The 20,286-nt window shown below is 54.8% G+C and overlaps 1 protein-coding gene across 2 annotated transcripts in view; it reads left to right on the top strand.

Annotated features, from left to right (window-relative positions):
- The first annotated feature begins 2,430 nt into the window (after nt 1-2,430).
- The window catches only part of ELFN1 (extracellular leucine rich repeat and fibronectin type III domain containing 1), a 104,249-nt gene continuing 86,393 nt past the window's right edge, over nt 2,431-20,286 (top strand). The window contains exon 1 of one of the 2 annotated variants that reach the window (XM_036392621.2): nt 2,431-2,536. The gene's annotated coding sequence lies outside the window, so the exon portion shown is untranslated. Of the gene's footprint in view, nt 2,537-5,389; nt 5,585-20,286 lie in introns of those variants that run through there. The other variant, XM_036392622.2, reaches the window with a different exon arrangement.

Genomic DNA, 20,286 nt, shown 5'->3' with positions numbered 1-20,286 from the left:
AGTACTTACTCCTTTTATTAATTTATCTTGGTTTGCAAAGTTGTTTGATTGCACCAAGTCTTTCCACCCCCCATTGACCTGGCAGCTGGAAGAAGTGATGCTGCTTAAAGCCTGTCCTTGATCCATGGGTGAGGCTTGAGGTTTTTGGTGCTGCCTCTCCCAAAGCAGCCCTGAGGAGCAGGGACAAAGGCAGGACATTTGCAAAGAGCCTTTGGCAAATCTTCCCTCTCCTCACTGCTGATCTCCATGGGTGAAGATCTTTAATGGAGTGCCAGTGGCATCCATGTCCCCTCTGGGCAATTCTTCTTGCAGCTGCAGCTCCAGGGCTGGCATGAGTCCTCAGTGTTTGTGGCTGCCCAGGGTTTGTGTGGCACAGATGTGGAGGCTGAGCCCCAGAGCACCCTGCTCCTGGCAGTATCTGTTCCCTGCCCAGGAAATCCAGTCTGTTCCTTCTCCAGCAAAGGCAGAGGAGGCATGGGACCTCTTATCTGTCATCTCCCCAGGAGGGCATTTGACCCCAGAGCCACCCTCATGGTGTCCCCTGCTATTTCATGTCATTGCCTGGGTATTTATGAGTCCAAAGCAATTCCAGTGGGAATTCCTTGCCTTTAGGGCATCCCATGGGATGTGGGAGAATGGGATATCCCTGCTGCAGGGAGGAAGGAGTCTTCCATGCTTCAGGGGCATGAGCACAGGTGGTGATGGTGAAGGGGAATGGAAGAACCTCAGATCAACCTCCTCACCCAGAGACCAAGCCCCTGGGGACTGGGTGACAGCTGTGCAAGAGAGGATGCTGGATCCATTCTCCACGCCCATCCTCTCCATTGTGCAGGGTATCTCCTGCACTCCCATGGGCACTTCCCTGGGCTGTGTGTCTAATGCAGCTGAGTGCTGTGCCAGGTTGCCAGCTGCCATTTGGAGAGGGGCCATTGCTTGCCTGTTCCCAGGCTCTCTCCCAGCTCTATTACTCCACGCTTCAGGTTTTTTGGCTGTGGTGATGTTGGTGTTGTTGCTATTAAATTGAAAGGAGTAAAATTTCTCTCCTGCACCCATCTTTTTCTGCCTCCCCTGATACCTTCTTGCAGGGCTGCAAAAGGAAATCACTGTCTAGGAGGTGATTTTGGAGATGGTTTGAGACACCTCAAACCATCACAAAAAAATAAACGGGCCAGTCCTTACCTCAAATGACAGTGCCTGGGGAGAGAGAAGAACACTTCTGTTCCAAGGGCCAGCTCAGTGCCAGCCACACTTTAATCATCCTGATTAAAAGTGTGTTGTGCTGCTAAAACAGCATAAAAAACCTGCCCAAAATGGGAAGGCAGGATAGCAGCCTCTGGGACAGGGGAAGGGAGGTCTGAGGCAGGAGGATGCCTGGGAAGGGCTGAGCACAGGGGCTGGGGACCCCTGGGAGCTGTGGGCAGGGGTCATGGTCCAGCCCCAGCAGTGTCATGGCTAGTCCCAGTGCTCGAGCTCCCTGCATCACCTGGTGCTGCCCAGATTTGGCCCATGGATGTTCAGATTTGGTGTGAGGGGTGGGGTGGCTGTCATGCACTCATGGGGACACACAGAGATGTTCACACAGGCTCACTGAGACACAGACCCGTGTGTAAATACAGACACACGGACACACGGACACATGGACACACGGACACACAGACACAGCCTGGACCCTGCACCCTCCCACTGCACAGGTACACCTCAACACACAGACACACACCCCACCACGATCACCCCCGCACCCCCTCAGGGTGTCACCACACACACACACACACAAAGGCAGAGTGTCCCCGACTCGGACACTCACACCTTCACAAGCCCTGCACACTCACAGCCGCGCTCTCACAAGGTGTCACTCGCACAGGCAGTGTCACACACATGCGAGTGACACAAATACAGTGTCGTGTACACACGGTACCGCGCAGTGTCACACAGCCAGTGTCACAGTGTCACACACCCCGTGTCACACTCACAGTGTCACCCACAGCCCCCAGCCCCCGGTGCCAGCCCGACTCTGCCGGCCAAGCCGTTTATGGCTCCGGGCCGTCACCGAGCCCCGGAGAGCTCTACCGAACCGAACCGTGCCGTGCCGAGCCGGAACCGAGCCCAACCGGCCGTGCTGAGCCGTACCGGACCGTGCTAGGCCGTACCGAGCCGAACCGTGCCGTGCCCCATCGCACCCCTGCACCCGGCCCGCAGCGAGCCGTGCCCATCCCATCCCAGCCGAGCCGCGTCGAGCCGAGCCGTGCCGAGCCGTGCCGGCGGAGCCCCCCGGGCCTGGCAGCGCTGCCCGGCGCCGCCTGCACGGGCAGGGCTCTTCGCCTGACGCAGTGAGGAGCTGCAGCCCTTCTCTTCTCGGAGGCCGGGCTCCAGCGCTGGGATTTGCTCGGCTCCGGCTGCGTTTCCCTGCCCGCCTCCTGCCCCCGGCCCGCCCGCTTGGAAGGGCGCGGGGAGCCGCAGCCGCGGGTGCGTCCGCCGCCCATCACCGCGCTTCGGGGCTGGGCGCGCCGCCGAGCGCCGAGAGCCGCCTCCGGAGCAGGTAAATGCGCCCACATCCCCCGCCGCAGCCCGCCCGGGCCCCCCGCGCCGCCCCCGGCCCCGAGCGGAGCCCCCCGCTCCGCTCCGCTCCGGCCCCGCGCCCGCTGTCGCCCCGCCGCGGCGCCCCGCGCTGCCCGGAGCCCCGCGCAGCCCCCGGTGGCCGTTCCGTGTCGCCAAACTTTTAGCGGCTGCAGCCCAGGCTGGGGCTCCGGAGGGAGGGGAGCGCGGGGCCGGCGGCGGGGGGAGCGGGGCGCCCTCCCCTCCGCGGGCGGGGAGTCCCCCGGCTCGGCCGGGGCTGCTCCCGCTGTGCTTATCCCCAGGGCGAGCGGGAGGTCGGGAGCGGAGCGGCTCCGCGGCCACGGAGCCGGGAACCCCTCCGGCCGCTCGGGCCGTGTTCCCTCCCCCGCCCAGGGGGGATCCCCACCTCGGGGTCTCCCTCCGCCGGCGGGGTGCGCCCGAGCCGGAGCATCCTCCGGGGCAGCCCCTGCAACTGTTGCCTGCGGGAAGCTCCGGAGCAAGAGCCGGTGCCGCGGGCAGTAGCATCGCCTCGGGGGCAGGGGTCTTCCGCCCGGGTCGTCACAGCGCCGCACGGACCGCTCGGACAGGGGAGACCGTCCCCTCACCCCAAATAACCCTGGAGGCTGCGAACCTTGGGGTGGGAGCTGTGGCGGAGCCGCTCTCCGGCTCTGCTCCCCCCGCCCCCCCAATCCCTTCTGCATTCCCACGCCGGCAGTTGGGACCTGCCTCCCCCCACACGCGCTCCTTCGGCGGCTATTTCTGTCCTCGCCAAACGCGCCGCACATTGAGCTTTAATTAAAGAAAATTAGTGGAGGAGGGCGAGGGGGGGGGTGTCCGTGCTCCGGAGAGGGGGACGGTCCCCGGGACCTCGGCGGGTGCGACTGCCGTGGCTGATGGCTCGGGGGAGGCGGGGGGCAGGTGCCCGCCTGAGAGTTTGAGCCGCTTTCGCTTGGTTGGTTGTTGTTTTTATTTTAGAAAAGGGCGGCGGTGGAGGTGTGTGTGTGTATGGGGGGGTGGTACGGACACACGACGACGCGGGAACGCGTTCCTTCCCGGAGGGTGTGTTGCAGTTTTAATTATAATGACAGATGTTGCCGTAAAGTTCCGTCTCGGTTTCTGAACACAAGCAGAGCACGAAGCACCGGCAAACTCGCCCGTCGGACCGGGGCACTCGCCCGTCGGACCGGGGCACTCGCCCGTCGGACCGGGCACTCGCCCGTCGGCGCAGCGAAGTTGCCAAAGAATGTTTTGGTTGCGTTTTAAACGAGGCTCGGCCGGGTCTGGGGGTCCTCGGGGCAGTGCGTGGAACCCGGGGATGCCCGGGAGATGCGGGAAGCCTCCGCTCCTTGGGCAGGATCCCTCCAACAGCCCGAACCCCCGGCGGTCCCCAGTTCTCATCCCGCTCCATGTGGAGCGTGGCTGCTCGTCCCGTGCGCGGCGGGACCCTCCGGTGCCGGGGACATGCCCGGGTGTCCCCCCCGCAGTTCTTTCCTCCTCCAGCTCTCCCTGGACAGAATCCTCCGCACCTCCGCTCATCCCTGCCTTTCCGGCTCGGGCAGCCCGGGGGACCTGCGGTGCTGCCCACGTCCAGGCTGTGATTTGCAGCCCCGGGAAAGCCCCGCGGAGGGAGGGGACGGGGGGGACTGGCATCACCGGGCTCCCCCGGGGCAGAGCCGCCGCTCCCGCCTCCCCGGCCGGGGACTCGCCTCCTCCCGTCAGCTTCGCGCGTTCCGCCGCCGGTTCGCGCTGGATTAAATATTTAGAAGTTTGCAGCGGTGAATAAAGCGATCGTTAATAGAAATTGATGGCACCGATGCAAAGGGGGTGGCACCGGCGGCAGGAGCGGCGCGGCTCAACGGGAGCGGGCGGGGCGCTCCTGGGAAGGTTTTTAAGGGGTTTCACCCCAAGTTAAGGGTTTATCGCTCCAATGCTGTGGCAGCGCCAAAACCCGAGAGCGGCTCTTCACATTCCCGACGATGTCATTAAAAAGCATGTTTTTTCCGCCCTGCCTGCCTGGAAAGAATAACCCTCTGCTTTCGCAGGGACGAGGCAATCCGCTCGAATTTAGCACCTAAAATCCCCCGTCAGCACCTCCCGTCGTGCTGCCTGACACCAAGCAGGGCTCACACTCCTCCAGACCCTCCGGGTTTGCCATGGCAGCGGGGGTGCTGTCGGTAGGGACCGGGAGTGTTTCCCCAGCCCCCCGAAGTGCAGCGCTGGGCAGCGGGGGCACCAGGCTGGAGCAGGGATGAAGTTTGCCCCATGAGCTAGAGGAGCGAGCCCCCGGGGTCGGGGCGGCCTCCGCAGGGTGGGGTGGGAAGGACACGGGGCTGGCGGGGGCCCGGTGAGCCCTGGCCCCGCACACCGGGCTCCGCCGCCCCGCTCCGAGCTGGAGACAGCGCTCCGGCCAGCGGCGGGGATGGGGCAGCGCTCGGGGAGCGGGATGCGGTCCCGGCGCGGGTGCGGAGGCAGCGGGAGAGGAAAGACGAGCTGGAATAGGATGGAGGGGAGAGCAGAGAGCGAAAGAAAGGGCGAGGGTTGCCCGGGGAGCAGCCGGGGGTGCGGGCCCTCTCCGCAGAGCCGCTGCTCGGTGTGAGCCAGCGGCGATGGGCAGCGGCTCGGCGTGGGGATGGGCAGGGCGGAAAGCCCTGGGGCCGACCTGCTACGGGCGCCAGAGACAGTCTGTACCCAGCAGGGCGGGTCGGTGCCGTGCCCACGCCCGCCCACGCCCCTCAGCCCGCGCTGGGGGACGCTCCCCCGGCCCGATGCTGCCCACGCGTGTCCCAGCCCGGCCGCCGCTCCGGGCTGGGGCAGCGCCGCTCTGTGACAACAGAAAGTGGCTGGAAAGGGGCGAGGCGTCACACGGTCTGCCTCCGGGAGGCAGGGAAAGGCTGAGGGACCGATGGGAAGGCATGAATGAATGAATCTCCATAAAGAGCCCCAAGCAGCAGGGAGAGGGAGAGAGGAGGAGGAAGGAGAGGAGGAGGAAGAGCCGGAGCAGGGCAGGCAGCAGCAGACGTGACGCCGGCAGGTAAGGGGGTGCCGGTGCAGCACGGCCCCGCGGTGCCCGGGATGGCAGATTAGGGGGCACAGCCAAAGGGGGGGACAGGAGCTGCCGGGACCCTGCATGGGTTTGGGTATTATTTTTTTTTTAGGAAGCATGTTTTCCTCCTGACTCCTTGCAAAATGTGGAGTCCTTAAACTTCCTGGGACTCCTTTCCTCCCCCGGTACCGCCGCCCCGAGCCTGCCGGCTGTGGAGGGTTCCGGGCAGGGCACCGGCCCCGGCGGCTGGACCGGCTCCGTACCGGGGCAGCCCCGAGCCGGGCCAGCCTGCCCGGCGGCAGCGCCACTCGGCCGGGCGTCTAGAGTTACCTTGCCGGGGATATCCAGCTTCTGCCGCGGCCCCTTTGCTTTCGGGGCTCAGCGGGGAGCTCCTCTCCCCCCGGTCTCCATCCCCCTTCGGCGCTCCGTCCCTGCCACGGTTACATAAGGCAGAGGAGCCCGTAGCCAGCGCTGCCGCGGGCCGGATCATCGGGATCGGACCCAGGGATGCCCAGAGCCGAGCTCAGCCTTGCCCGGCTGCTCGCCATCCTCGCTCGCTCCTGCCCCGCTGTCCGCGCTGAGCCACCCGCTGCCTGTCCCTGCTCGCTGCAGGGACTGTGCGGCACAGGTAGCCCTACACACACAGACACCGTGCCCTGCCTGCCCTGCCCTGCCCTCGGCTCTCTCGCAGAGCCGCCCCGCACTAACGCCGCTGGAATGCCCGTCCCGGGGAGCTGCCTGGCTCCCGCAGACGGGCCCACGCCAGGGCGATGCACTCTGGAAGTGTTTGCACACAAACACAGCGCTGCAGGCAGCACACGGGGCACGCTCCCGCACACACATGGGCTGGTGCTCGCCAGGGGCCGGAGATGCTCGCCCGGGGCCGGAGATGCTCGCCAGGGGCCGGAGATGCTCGCCCGGGGCCGGTGCTCGCCAGGGGCGGCTCGGGGCTGCTGGGTGCTCTCGTCGTGCCGGCTCCCAGCCCAGGCAGGCGCTGGGAACCGTGCCGGGAGCGCTGCAGGCCTGGCAGGGCAGCCCTGGCTGGCTGCGGTGGGCAGCTCTGCTCTGCGGCTGCCCGCAGCTTCCCCCTCCCTGACCGAGGTGCTCCGAGCAGGGATCAATAATGCCTTTCTGATTGGCTTCGGTTCCCCATTCAAAGTCACTGCATTAGGGCTTGATTTTTCTCCCCTTTGACTCCTGGCCAGATTAGATTGTGAATTTGGCTGCTTTCAAGCTACTGGGGGAGGGAAGAATCATACAGCGAGCAAGAGAGAACTGAAATATCCTACAGGATCCCCTGGAGGGGAGAGAAATCAGGTCTAGATAAGAGCTTGTTCTCCCTGTCTGGCTAATGCTTCCCTGTTTGATGATCAGAAAACACAAGATCTAACCTCTCACCAGGATGCTTAACTGTGAAAGGTCAGGCTTTTGGCTTGTTCTAGGTGCAAGGTCTGTGAGCTGTGGACTGTGCATTCCAGTTCTCCTGTCTGTGGCAAACACAGGAGTGCACAATGCATGCAAACAGAAGGACGTGGTCAGTGCTTCTGAGGTTTAGGAGTTGAGCTCTGGGTGTAATGCTGAGGTTGGAGGAACTGTGATGGGGACAGGACACAAGGTCTGTGCCCTGGAGAGCCCAGAGCTGTCCCATCTGTTTGTCCAGTCTCAGCCTCATCCGTGGGGAGTTTTTTCCAATACTTATTCCTCCATGTATGTGCTGAGGATAAGTGAGTGGATTGTGTCAGTGAAGCCCTGCATTCCAGAGGGACGCAGAAAGCAGCACGCAGGAGCATCCCAGCTGTGCTGGTTGGGGTGCTCATCCCTGCTGGCTGCTCCAGGACCAGGATTTCATGCTGAAAAAGCCCCAGCAGCACAGCATCACCTGCAGCATGCCAGCTGCCAGCACTTGCTGTGAATTGGTGTTAGCTCCAGGTGAAGCAAAAGCCTGGGATTATGTGGTTTTTCAGCAGAAGGGCACTGGGAAGTCTGGTGGAGCAGAGGCACTCGTGAAGGAGCTGTTCTGGGTGGTGAGGAGCCTCAGGAGGAGAGGACGTGGGGCTGGGGGCTTGCTGCAGGTAAGCTGTGCTGTCCGGGCAGTCGGGAGGCAGCCGTGGAGTCACCAACAAGGCTGTGAGTGCAGGGCTGAGGAGATGGGAGCTGCTGTGGAGGCTGTGAAGGGGGTATGAGCAAGGAGCACAGCCTCGAGCAGTGTTTGGCATGATTTTGTGCAGCTGCTGGATTTTCTTGGTGCTGCAAACTCAGGGCTTGGAGTGGGTTGGAGTGAGCCCGATGTCAGGACAGCCTTGGGGTGGGGTATCTGGGTGTGAGGAGATGGAGATGTGATGGCCAGCAGTAACCTGGGCCCAGAGGAGGCTGATGAGGAGGAGAGGAGCTGTGTGGAGCTGGATGGGACAGCTATGGAGTCATACACTGCCCAAACTGTGGGTGAGGAGGGAGGCAGAGCTGTGAAAGCAGTAGGTCTGTGAGGACCTTGGGGTGAAGGGACTGGAGACCCTGAGCCTTGGTCCAGGGTGCAGACCGGTGCCAGGGGCTCAGTGGGGAAAAAGAGGACAAAGAGCATGAAATGAGTTGTGTGGTGTTATTTGGCTGCTGGAGTGGGGAGTGAATGCACCCAGCATGAGGGTGATCTCAGTCCCTGAGGCATCTCTGTAATAGGAGCAAAGGATAATAAATATCAAAGAAAGGAGCTGTGAGAGTTAGCTCCAGGTGAGGAGACCTGGAGCCTCCATGCACCATGAGGAGCTGGGGCAGGAGGGTCTGGGGGAGGTGGCACCGAGGGTGCAGGGGGTTTAGGAGCCTGGGTAAGGAGGCTGGGGAGGTGGAGATGGGAGGTGGTGTGGTTATGGCAGGAGCCTGTGAGAAAGCTGCATGTTTAGAAAACCACCTCAGTAACCAAACCCAAAACACCCATCAGTCAGGACAGGCTGAAATCTCTTGTTTGGACTTGGCCTCTGCACTGCCTGGTCTGGTCCCCCGTGCAATGTGAGGTTAAAGGCACAGTTAAAGATGGCCCAGTGGCTGTAGAACCAGTGCTCATGAGGAAAGCCCTCAGCTGATGGAAGTGTGGACAGCTCCCTCAGGGAGCAGAGCATCCCACATCTGTGCCCTGAGAGCTCCTTGTCCTCCTCTCTGGAGACTGATGAGGGAGAAATGGGGTCCCAGGGCTGTGACCTCTGCTCCTGCTGGGTGGGTCCTGCCCCTCTTGGCGACCAAACCATCAGGGGATTGTTCTAACACACACCCCATGTGTGTTCAGGGCTCCCAGAAAAGCCAAATGACCACAACTCTGCTGGCTTCCCCTACCCCTCTCTCCTTTGTGCTTAGAGGGAGTCAGTGGGAAAATCTCCAAGATCTGGGTTTTTTTTTTCCTTTCCTATTCCAGCATTTCTTTATGAGCTGGACAAGGGCAATCTCTGAACTCATTTGTATTTTTAAATCTGCAGGAATAAGTGTATGGAAATATATGTGTTTTACTGTATCAGCTGCTATCAGCTTTTAACTTTATTACAGGAAGTGCAGAGTTTTCATGGGCCAAACTCATTCATTGGATTTAATGGAGTTAAACTGCAGGCAGATTTGGCTACTTGTTTGTGTATATCTTTGTAAAATGGACAGGCAGAGATCATAAAATTTTATACTCTCCGTGGCATCTTTTAGGGAAAAGTCTTCCAATATGTTTTATAAACAGCATACATATTTTGCTACAGTATATGCTCATACCTAACACAAGGCACTTTAGTGCTGCTTCTTTTTTCCCTTTCCCAGAGCCATATGTATGTCTGTGAACTTGGATTTGCCTGCATTATTTTTTCTTGCTGTTCTCCTTAAAAGAGTCTTTAACATTTTTAAACAATTTAACTGGATTTATTTCTTTCTTTTTGGTGTATTTGTATCTCTTCCTATAAATGGTAATAAGAGCTCTAACCCTTGCTCTGAAGGGCTCAAAATGAGGGGATAATAATGTTTGTAAAGCCTCTTGCTAAATACCCAAAGTACTCCTAAACCATTCGAGCTGCAAATGCATGATCTCAGGACATTTCACAGATGCTGTGATACATTTGAGGGGCTGACTTCCTCCCTCCCTTTTCCCTGAGATACTGTTTTCTTCTGTTTTCACGATGTGATGATGTTGGTTTCTTGAATCTATTCTGGGCTGGGTTTAGATCCTACATGTGCAGGGCCTTTCCCAGTGTAACATGGAGCAAACTGACACTTGAAGCTGTAGAAAAAATGTATTTCTAGGAGATGGATTTATTTTCTAATGAGGTATTTGATGTTTTTCCAGGCTCTAAACAAATTAGACCCAGATCTGTGGCTGCAGGGCATTGGGAGGGGAAGTGGTTGATGAGCTGAGCTAATTAATTGCACTTACTTATGACTTATCAAATGGTGATCACCACCCCATATGGAGCACTTGAGTGTGTGGAATTGAGGAAAGAGGATATTGATATGTGGGGTAAATGTAAAGCAGTGGTCAATGGCAAGGACATAAATAAATCTGGAGATTCTGGTGACATTAAAATAAATTGTGGGTAGGGAGGTATGAGAGAGACTTAATGTCAAAGGAACCCTATAATGTATTTATATTCCCACTCAGGATTTGCTGGGGTTTCTAAATAATGCATTAATTCAATTACACATTCTTAATTAGTGTTTTCTCAAACTGGAGCAACATCATTAATTTACTGCGTCATATTTTTACTTTGCTGGTGTGGTGAGTTTCATTTTCGACTCTTTCCCCTCTCTGGTTTGTGAGACTTGTAACACTCAGCTGTGATGCTCATGCCACAAGCTGCAGCTTCTTTGGGAATACCAGTTTTCTCTATTATGATTTTTTAAAATATATTTTTTTTTTTACACTGACAGGCAGCACAGCACTGACCTGACCCCGTAATAGGAGTAAGAGGGAGAAAAAGAGCCCAGATCTGAAGCAGCTCCTTTTGAATGCTGAGCAGCATCTGTTCTCCATAGAGCAGGGCGATCTGCAGCATGCTGGGGCAGGATTAGGCCCTTTGGACTCCCCCAAATGGGATTATTTGATTTTTTTTTCCCCCTCTCTGGAAACTCATGGTACTTGCAGGGATGGGTGCTCCCTGTCCCTCTGGGGTGAGTGTGACACACAAGGGCTGCTCCTCCCTGGCACTGCACAGGGATGGGGGGACAGGGAGCTGTCTGCCACCCTGTGGGGCTTGTCTGCCTGCTTCTGCATGGGAAAGGTTGAGGGACAGCACCTTTGCTGCTGTGCCCCTCGCTGCTCTGTCTGCAGGGAAGATGTGCTCCTGAGAGCTGCTCTCGGGCGTTTGCTCTTGGGCAGCTCCTGGAAAGCAGAGCTGGGTCAGTGGCACACGGGCAGCTGGGTGCTGGTGCCAGGGCTCTGGTCCTCGCCACAAGCCAGGCTTGGGGTCAACACTTGCTTAAAACAAAGGTGTTACCTGGTTTATTCGAGTTGTAGGATGGTAACTGATCAGGAGACCAAGGCAAGCCAAGACTGCTCCCTCCAAGCGACGCCTTCCAGACCAACACTGGTCCAGCTTCGCAGCGAGCGCTTTGGGCTTTTCTACCTGCCACCCCGTTTCTTCCTTTTGATTTTAGTTCCTTGCTTTGCTTCTGTTCCCCACCCTCTGCCCACGCTCTGCTGTGGCTCGGAGGCGAGCGGAGCAGCCTCCAAAGCCCCATTCATCACCGCCTGCTCGCCAGGCACCGGCAGCCGCCGCTCCATTGATTGACTGCGGCGCGCAGTGAATTTAAAATCATTACGCTCCTGAGACAGATTTTAAATATGAGCAAAATCAAGTCTGTGAAGAAGCCCTTGTGGAAAGGGTGTCTCCAGCCAGAGAATTCCATGTGGCACCAGGGGCTGTTTGGATCCAGAGGAGATTCTGCTGCTCTGGACCTCACGAGTGTCCTTGTGTGAGCCTGGACCACTCCGTGCTGGTGTGATGAGAGTGGGCAGGCAGCTGCTGGTGAGGAATTAAGTAGAAATATTTCACTGTAGAAAACACTATTGTGTAAAGCCATCCATCTGCTGCCTGTCTCATGCTTTGCATGAATTAATGAGCTGATTGATTAGGAGAACCTTGCAGCAGCTGGGTGAGGGAGATGATTCTTGTTCTCATGTTACAGGTGGGGGGAGCTCAGAGGTGCACAGGTTAAGATTAAGGTTTCCAAGTTAGGTTGGATTTTTTTGCTGTTAGTGAAGGCTAGAGTTGAGACATTTGTCTGTCTTGTTTTACTGATTGATCAGTCTGAGCTTTTGGATGTGTTTTGCCTTCAAGAGCAGTTGTGAGAGCTTGCTGTGGCTGCCACTCAGCCCCGGACAGTCTCTCTCAGGATCTGCTCTTCCAGTTTGTGGCAAAACAGCAAAGTCTACTGCAGCTCTTGGCTGTGGTGTTTGCAACCAACTGTCCCCTTTCTTTCTATTGAGAAAGACAAACTCACAATTTCTTACAGCATTGGCTGTTGACACACTCTCCTCTTGCTCCACAGCCTTTACCAGTCAAAGCTTTCTGTAAGCACCCCCCAGTTCCTCACAGAATCTCTCCTGGCCACCTGCAGCTGGCAGAGGCAGGTAACTGATGGCTGATGCATGGAGCATCCCCCTCCTCCATGCTACAACGAGTGCAGCTTTTCAGGAATGGAGCATTGAGCAAATGTCACTCCACAGCCCCAAAAATCTATCAAAGGAAATGACAGTGGCTGTAAGCATTAATCATCCCGTATCGTCAAAATAAAGTTGTTGCAATGGAGAATTGTCAAAGGATAAATGTCTTAACTTCAGCTCAGTGCTGGTTCCTTTAATGCTGCTGGTTCACCAAGCAGGAGATGGTCGTTGTGTGGCCCAGGGACTTTATTAATTAACCCTTCCCTCTCCAGGATAAACAATTGTTCAGTCTGGTTACCAGAAAAAGGCCTGGGACACTTGAGAAGTTGAAGTAGTTTCTTTTCATCATTGTGCTGAGAAATTTGTGCCTGGCCTGGAGTAAAAGCAGGAGTGTGTGGAGCAGCACTGTAGGAGCACTTCCCACTCACCTTTCTGAGCTCTCACTGCCCCCCAAAAGAAGGGTAGATTTGTTAAAGTAATGCAAAAAAGGCAGTGTTTAAAAAAAGGTATTAAACATCTGATTTGCAGTGTAAAAACACCTGTTTGTGCTTTACTCTGCCAAAGGATGGGGCTGGAAAGCAAACCCTGTAACCCTCGTGGTGGTCTCACCTGCTCAGGGTGAAGCAGGTACAAAGGCTGATGTGGGCAGACATCAGGAGTGTGCCAGACACAGCTTCCATCAGGAGCAGTGGGATGAGGGATGCACTGCTGGTGGATTGACTCCTGGGGGTGAGGGAGCCACTGCAGCAATGTCACTTCCAGCCTTCTCCTGGGGAAGGTGGTGCTGAACAATGAATTGCAAAGTCTGGTGTGCAGCCCAAGGGGGATGGAGAGCTGCTGGAAATCTCTTTGTGTTTAAAATCTGGGTGTTCAAGCCAGTCTCTTGTGTTTTCTGGCACCATTGAACTTCTGTGCTGCCTGGGTTTGAGCCTCTGTCCCTAGGGGCTGCAGGGACCTGACCCAGGCTGTGCTTTGCCAGCTGTGCAGCAGAGCAGGGCACTGAGGGGGGAATGGAGAGCAGCTCTGCCCCTGCCCAGCTCTGCTGAGCAGGCAGGTGGGGCTGGAAATGAGGAGTGCACACAGCGGGGATGGGGATTCACACCTCGCTGGGCCCCTCTGGTGCTGCTCGCCTGTCCTGGCTCCTTTTTTACATTGCCCATGGAAATGCCGAAGCCTGGGCTCAGGAATAATGCAACTGCTTCTGGAGAACATCTAGCACAGAGGAGCAAGGGGAAAACTTCAATAAATCAACACGTTTCACCTTCTGTCCCAGTTCACAAAGGAGCAGAAATCGGGCTGTGGAGTTTGTGTAACTGCTTCGTGTATAAAGAAAAAAAGGAGAAATAAGTCTGTGGGATGAGATTCTTAAAGCTTCATTAGAAACCATATATTCATTTAGGTTGGAAAATAGCCTAAAAGACAAAGTCCAGCCATAATGCTTACAAGCAAAGTGAACCTAAGGGCCCTATCCAAGTTCAGAGAAGTTTGTCTCATTGTTTACTGTGGGTTAATCTTGAGATTCACTGATGGACTTGGTGATCTTGGAGATATTTTCCAATGTAAATGAGTCTATGATTCTCCAACTGTTTTGCAGAAAAGTCCTCTTCTACATTAAAATCCTTTCCAGTTGTGGACTAGCTTGTAGGTTCTCTAATACCACATTGGCGTTAAGAAAAAGCCCCAAACTTTCTGCATGGCTTTTCCCCCTCTCTGTCAATAAAGAATGGATGGTTCATATTATGATTTTTTGGTCCATTTTAGTCCCAGTCTTAACAAAACAGCCATAAAACAGCATGAGCTTGTATAGCCCTTAGGACAGCACACTCTCTTTTGCACTGGAACTCTAATTTGTGGGGGTAAACAGAATAACACACTTCATTTTAATGAGGCTGTCTTGGGAATTAAGTGTGTGTCACTTATTGATCTTGCTTTTTCTCCCTGCTTATTTTGAAAAGCTGTTGTCTTTATTTTCAGCAGGTGAAATCTGAAGTGCTGTTGCAGATGCTGACTTGCTTCTGTGGTTTAGATTGCCAGCAGCTCCTCACAGCCAGGGCCTGTGGGGTCCTGGGAGGGGCTGAGTTAGAGGTGACCTGTCCTGCACACAGCTCGTAGAGAGCCAGGCATGGGGACCAGATGGGAAATGAGCTCCTGTGCTGGTCAGGTTGTCTGTGACCATCTGAGAGCCCCTTATCTCATCAGAATGATATCCAGAGAGCCGGCTGCTGCATTCCGTGGGTAAACCTGGAAGGGGAGGGACATGCCCAGGGTTATCTGGGGTGTCAGTAGCAGAGCCTTGCTGGGACCAGGTCCTCCAACACCTGCTTCTGCACTACCCACAAGACTTCCTCGCTTTCTTTGTCCTTAGTTTTGCAGTGCAAGGAAATTTTTGTTTAATTTTAAATGTTCTCCTAAATCTTGGTGACGGCAGATTGACGTAAGCGTGTGCTGGATCAGGGCCTGTTCTCTAATGCATATGGATGTGGACACAGCTGTAAGCTTTCTCCATCTCCAGCCTTCTGCAGGGAAGCGAGAGATCTTCCCTCCCTGCCCATGGGTGTGCCCCCTTGTAGGGGGATGGAATAGAAGAAAATAAAGATAGTGTAGAAAGTAATCTTACCCCTGAGGAGCTGCAGCTGGGTCAATTATCAAAGATCAGGAACAGGCCTGACTTTACCAGGCCACAGCTGTGACCAATGAGAAGAAGATGCTATAAAAGAGTGGGGTGGGGCCTTGAGAAGGAAACTGGAGTCAGTGCTCAGAGGAGCTGCCCATGAGAAACACCAAGAAGGTCTGAAACTTTTGTGGTAAAGAGACAACAGAATGGAACCCCTGCAATAAGATGACAACACCCCCTCTCCCCTTTCACCAGGGGCAGCAGCTCTGGCTGCCCTGCCCTCCAAGGAGCACATGGGGGTGAATCCATGTGAGATCTGAATTCACTGAATCCTCCATGTGAGGACATTGGGGTGAATTTGGGCAGAATGGCTGCTTGCTTGGCTCAGTTATTGTCCATCAGGGTTCCTGCTGAAGCCTGTGTGTGTGTGCAGCCTGCTGGGACACTTGGGAGCTGGGCAGGGCAGCAGGGAGAGAGCCTCTGTGTTGGTTACATCTTCCTTGCGCCACACAAGCTGGGAAATTCCTCCAAGCCTGATGCTCTTGAAGGTTTTGGGTGGTATGTCAGCACACCAGCAGCAGTACTGCATGTTGGCCATCTCTTGCCTGCCAGCTTGCCCAGGGTTTTGCTCCTGCTGGTGTCACCATAGCCAGAACGTGGCTGCTGCCTTGGGGTGGGAGCAGCAGCTCCTGGAAAGGGCAGCACAAGCAGGCTGGGTCAGATGGCAAAGCAGGTTGTGTTCATCCCAGCTGGTCACATGCTGACTGGAAAGCCCAGGCTCTGCATCTCTCCATGTGTGACATCCCCTCAGTCACACCATGGCCCATGTGCTTGCTCTAGAGAGCGCAAGCTGCTTCCTCATCCCACTGCAGTATCTGCAACACCCAAGGGTGCTCCATCCTTTTGCCAGCATGGATTGTGCCCAGGAAGCTCCTGAATCAATCTGGATGCAGCCTGATGAAACTGCAGGGAGAATATTAAAGGAAAAAAAGGTGATAGAGAGAGAGAGCAAGTCAGCCCAAGTCTGTTTATGGTGATTCCATCTTATTTTAAAAGGATAGCAAAGCATAAACCATTTAAATATTTCATCAGCAGAAGAGCCCTGAATGAGTTTGTACCACATGTGCATGTGTGATGAATGAGTGGGGGTGGCACCAGCCCTGCTCAGGCCCATGTGCATGTGGGGGAAGTGGTGATGTTGTTTAGAGTTTTTTTACTTAAAAAGGGAATTCTTATTTTATTCTTTTGTTGGTGGAAGTTATCACTGTCCTAACAGGTTGGGTCTATCTGGAGTCAAGGGCCTTATCCTGCTCCTTGGTGCTTTCTGCCTGCTGTGTGCCTGGAGGATGCTCAAAATAGCCCCAAATCAGAGCTCTGCCTGCCCAACCTTGTGGAGAGTCACGAGGTCACTGGTGTAACTGGGAGGAGAATTTGTCCTTCTGGCTTTAAAAATAGCTGTGTTTTCTTTAATGGCATTTTCCTTGGGGCAGCCAGGAGCTTGCAGGAGTGCACAGCCCAGCTGAGGTGCTGCTGAGTGGGAAGGGGTGCCAGCACACCCCAGCTAATCCCATTTCTGAACCACATTTGTCTCTAAAAATGAACCAAACCAAGCTGGATTTCTTCTTCCTTCCAACATTTTCTATTTGACTGGCTTCCTAGAGCCAGATTGATGATGTTTCCTCTGTGAAAAATGCTCTCTGGTATAACTAAATAGGATTGTGTAATCTCTAGCAGCTGAAGTGTTTAGTTAGGGTCCAGGGGTGGGGTTTTTTTCATCCCAGCTGTGTCTGCCCTCACCCAAGTGTGGGGTTTCTAGTGATGAGTGATTTGGGGCTTATCTCTGGGAAGTGCCGTGAATGCCAGACCTGTGCTTACACAAGGAGAGAGAAATGCATGAATTTTTCCACATCAGTAGGAGCTGGAGATTTTGCTAAAGGTGTCTCCAGCTGCAAGGAGGGAGATAGGGCTCTGCTGGAGAGCTCTGGAGAGGCAGAACCGAGTAGGAAATTTAAATGTGGATTTAATGCCTCAGAAAGCCATCTGTAAGGGAAGGTGCAGGTGCTGCCTGGCTCCTGGCCATGCAACAGGTCACCGGGGCTGGCTGCTTGTGAGGCTGCTGAGGCACAGGCGTGGTGTTTAATCTGACTTGGGAGATGTTCATTAGGGAGCCCTGGGCTGTGGCACAGCCCAAGGCCAGTGATGTCCCTGGGAGTGCTCTCCATGCCCTGCTTGCACGGGGTCTGGCTGGATCAGCTGCTTGTGCCCCTATTTTTAAATAGAAAAGCTGCACTGAATGTTGTCAGGACCTGGGATGCAGATGGACAGACTGACCACAGCAGGGCAGGGGATGCAGTTGCCTTCCAAATTCCAGCCTCTGCCTGATGTGCTGAAGGAAAAGCAATGGGTACAATCTGTTTGCTGCCCTGTTGGATGGTGAGGCAATGCTGAACCTGACCCTACACAGCACTTTTGTGGAGTGGCAGGGTGCCTCAGTTAAACCCCAGCTCTGTATGGACACAGAGCTGCACCTCCTCCTGCTGCTCATTCCATTTTGTGCTGGGCATTCTGGTGTCCAGGGCAGGTCTGTGCAGGGCAAACCCACGCTGGGAGGGATGGGTGTGGACACAGCTGTAAGCCTTTTCCATCTCCAGGCTTCTGCAGGGAAGGGAGAGAGAGAGATCTTCCCCTCCTGCCCATGGGTGTGTCCAGGGGCAGCAGCTCTGGGTGCCCTGGCCTCCAAGGAGCACATGGGGGTGAGTTAATTTGGGCAGAATGGCTGCTTGCTTGGCTCAGTCATTGTCCATCAGGGTTCCTGCTGAAGGCTCTGTGTGTGTGTGCGCAGCCTCCAGGGAGGGAGCATCACCTCTGCCCTGCTCAGAACCCTCTGTGCTCACCCCACCACAGCAGGGTGGTGGCCAGGGTGCAGCAGTGCCCTGTTTGGGGGTCCTGCAGCCCCCTGTGCCCCCAACCTTGCACTGCTGCCCTGAGCATCACATCAGCCTTGCCCCTGCCTGTGCCCCCTCCTCACACCCACCCTGGGGTTCTGTTGCCCAGCACGTAGCTGATGTCAATTTGTAAAACAATACTTCAGCATTACCCAGTGAAAACACAGACAGCATTGTACAGCTGGGAGCAACATTGATTGAAGTGATATTTAATCCAAGGAAAATACATGATACATAGTCTAGGATTCCTCGCTTATCCATCATATAATGCAGTTCATGGGGATTAAATATCCCTCCTGTAAGGTTGGTTGAGATCAGTGTTGTTATTTGTTTTGCAAATGATCCTGACAGTGATGCTGAGAGCTATTGATTATCAATGGTTCTTTAAAAATTACTATTATACTGCAAATTACAAACCTTGGGGGTATCCAGTTATATGATAATGGAAAGGCATTGGTGTGTAATGACACATGCATCATAACAAATTTGCTCTGGCTATATAATGGAGATTGAAAGGGACATGATTTATGACCAACAGGATTAGCCGTTTGCCATGATACATCTGAGGTAACATGACAACTGCCTAGTTGTTCATTGTGGCAAGGAGTCCTGATGATTAGAACACTTTAGAAATAAATGAAGGAAAAAAAAATAAAAGCAAAATCACCTCTACCTTTCCATTTAAAATACGTAAACCACTCTTCTAATTAACAAATAGCAAAAATCCCTCCATCACTCTCCCAGGAGCATCCACAAAGCACTGCACAGGTGCAAACCAAGGCTGCCAGTCCTGGTGGAACTCCTGGGTTTGCCTGGAAAGCCTTCAGAGCTTCTGGCCGTGGCTGTGTTGGAAGTGCAAACAAGATCCCTGAATCTGCTGGGAATTTCAATGCGTGTGTGCCCTTGAAGGCAGTGGAGGACACTCATGTTGAGTTGTGTGCTCTCATTCCTGATGATGAATGCCTGATAACACAACTGCTTGTCTTCCAGGCTCTCCTGGTGTTTCCCAGCTCCCTAGATGAGAATTGAATACTTGATGTGTTTGAGTGGAGCCTGAGGGCTGCTCTAGCCTGTGGTGGCTTTAGCAGAGAGGCACAGGAGCCTTTGGCAGAGCTGGGTGCTGTGACCTTGCCCTGCCAGCCTGGGATGGCACAGAAAGAGGGCTGGTGGGAGGATTTTGCATTCAGGAGGGTGTGTGGTGTGAAGGTTAACTCCTGTGGCATCCTGTGCTCTGGACATGCTGCAAATACCAAATGCCAGCAATGCAAACAAGCCTTTTCCTCATCACCAGCTGAGCCCACAGACAGCAGTGCCTGGGTCTGTGCTGCTGGGTTAGCATGCTCAGCTGGGCATGGCGAAATGCATGTCCAGGAGCCAGTGCCAGCAGAAGCACTTGTAAAACAAAAGGGAGGGAAAAACTGTTTCCCTTCTTCACCAGCACCTTCTCACATCTTTTGTCATGGAGTTGTGTTGCACTGAGGGTCACCAGGCTGCCAGTGTGGAGAAATACCCATGGACAGGAGTCCTGCTCCACAGACACTGATTTACTCTTGCCCTGTGCTCTTTTATTCTTTGGTGCTGCAATAATAGGGACACTTGCCCAGTAATTTCTTTAAAGAAGTTTAGCACTTGATAACATGGCTCTTCAGATGGGGGAAGAAAGAGGTGCATACTTGTTTAGGTATTATTCTGTACAACATCTGAAGATCCAGCTCCAGCCTCCCAGGAATCCCACCAGCTCACCTGGAAGTGGGATGGAGGAAGTTTGAAATGATAAAAGGTAACTTGGACCCACCTGCACTAGTGGTTGGTGGGAGGGGAGTGCATGCCTGAGCACGAGCAGCACTGTGCTGTCACCCCCTCTGTTCCCAGAGGAATTACTCCCTCTGCCTGAAGTGTAAGCAGTGTCCTGGGATGAGGCTGCCAGCCTTCCTCCCAGAGTGAGGAGGAGCAAGGGCTCTTTGAGACCACACCATAGAAGCAGTTTGTGATATAAAAATCAGTGCAGAGTAAAATTCTCCTCCTTGTGGAAGTGCTGGCCCTTGACTTGCAATAGAGCACTTGTGCTTTTTACTCAGCCTGAGTCCTGTGCAGGTCACCATGAGCTGTACCCTGTCCTGGGCCCTGTCCCTGTGTGTGCTGTGCTTAGGGGTGCAGATGCAGAGATGCTGTTTGTTGCCAGGGGAGGGGCACCTGCAGAGGGAGCCTTGTTTTTCCAATAAAAATGAAATCCCAGTGTTTTGTCAGTACTTCATGTATGAGAATTTCTTCTTGTGGAGACAGAGAGCTCTCCAGAGGAGCTGCATTTCCAAGATTGTGGAGGAAGGTGAACCAGGAGGAGAGGACTCTGGGACTCTGCAGCTCAGTTTCATTTTTGAAGCAGGGCTTTTGCCAGTGGTCACTTAGGTTGGTGTTGTCTTTGTCTGGACAGGTCTCAGAACTCCTCCCAGGATGGATATGGGTGGTGGGCTGACTGCTCAGGTTCCTGCCCTCTGGGGGGAGCGGAGGTATT

This window comes from Molothrus ater, chromosome 16 (genome assembly GCF_012460135.2).
Source record: "Molothrus ater isolate BHLD 08-10-18 breed brown headed cowbird chromosome 16, BPBGC_Mater_1.1, whole genome shotgun sequence".
Lineage (NCBI taxonomy): Eukaryota > Metazoa > Chordata > Aves > Passeriformes > Icteridae > Molothrus > Molothrus ater.
Note: the sequence above shows the minus strand (reverse complement) of the source record. Positions and strands in the feature narration are given on the sequence as shown.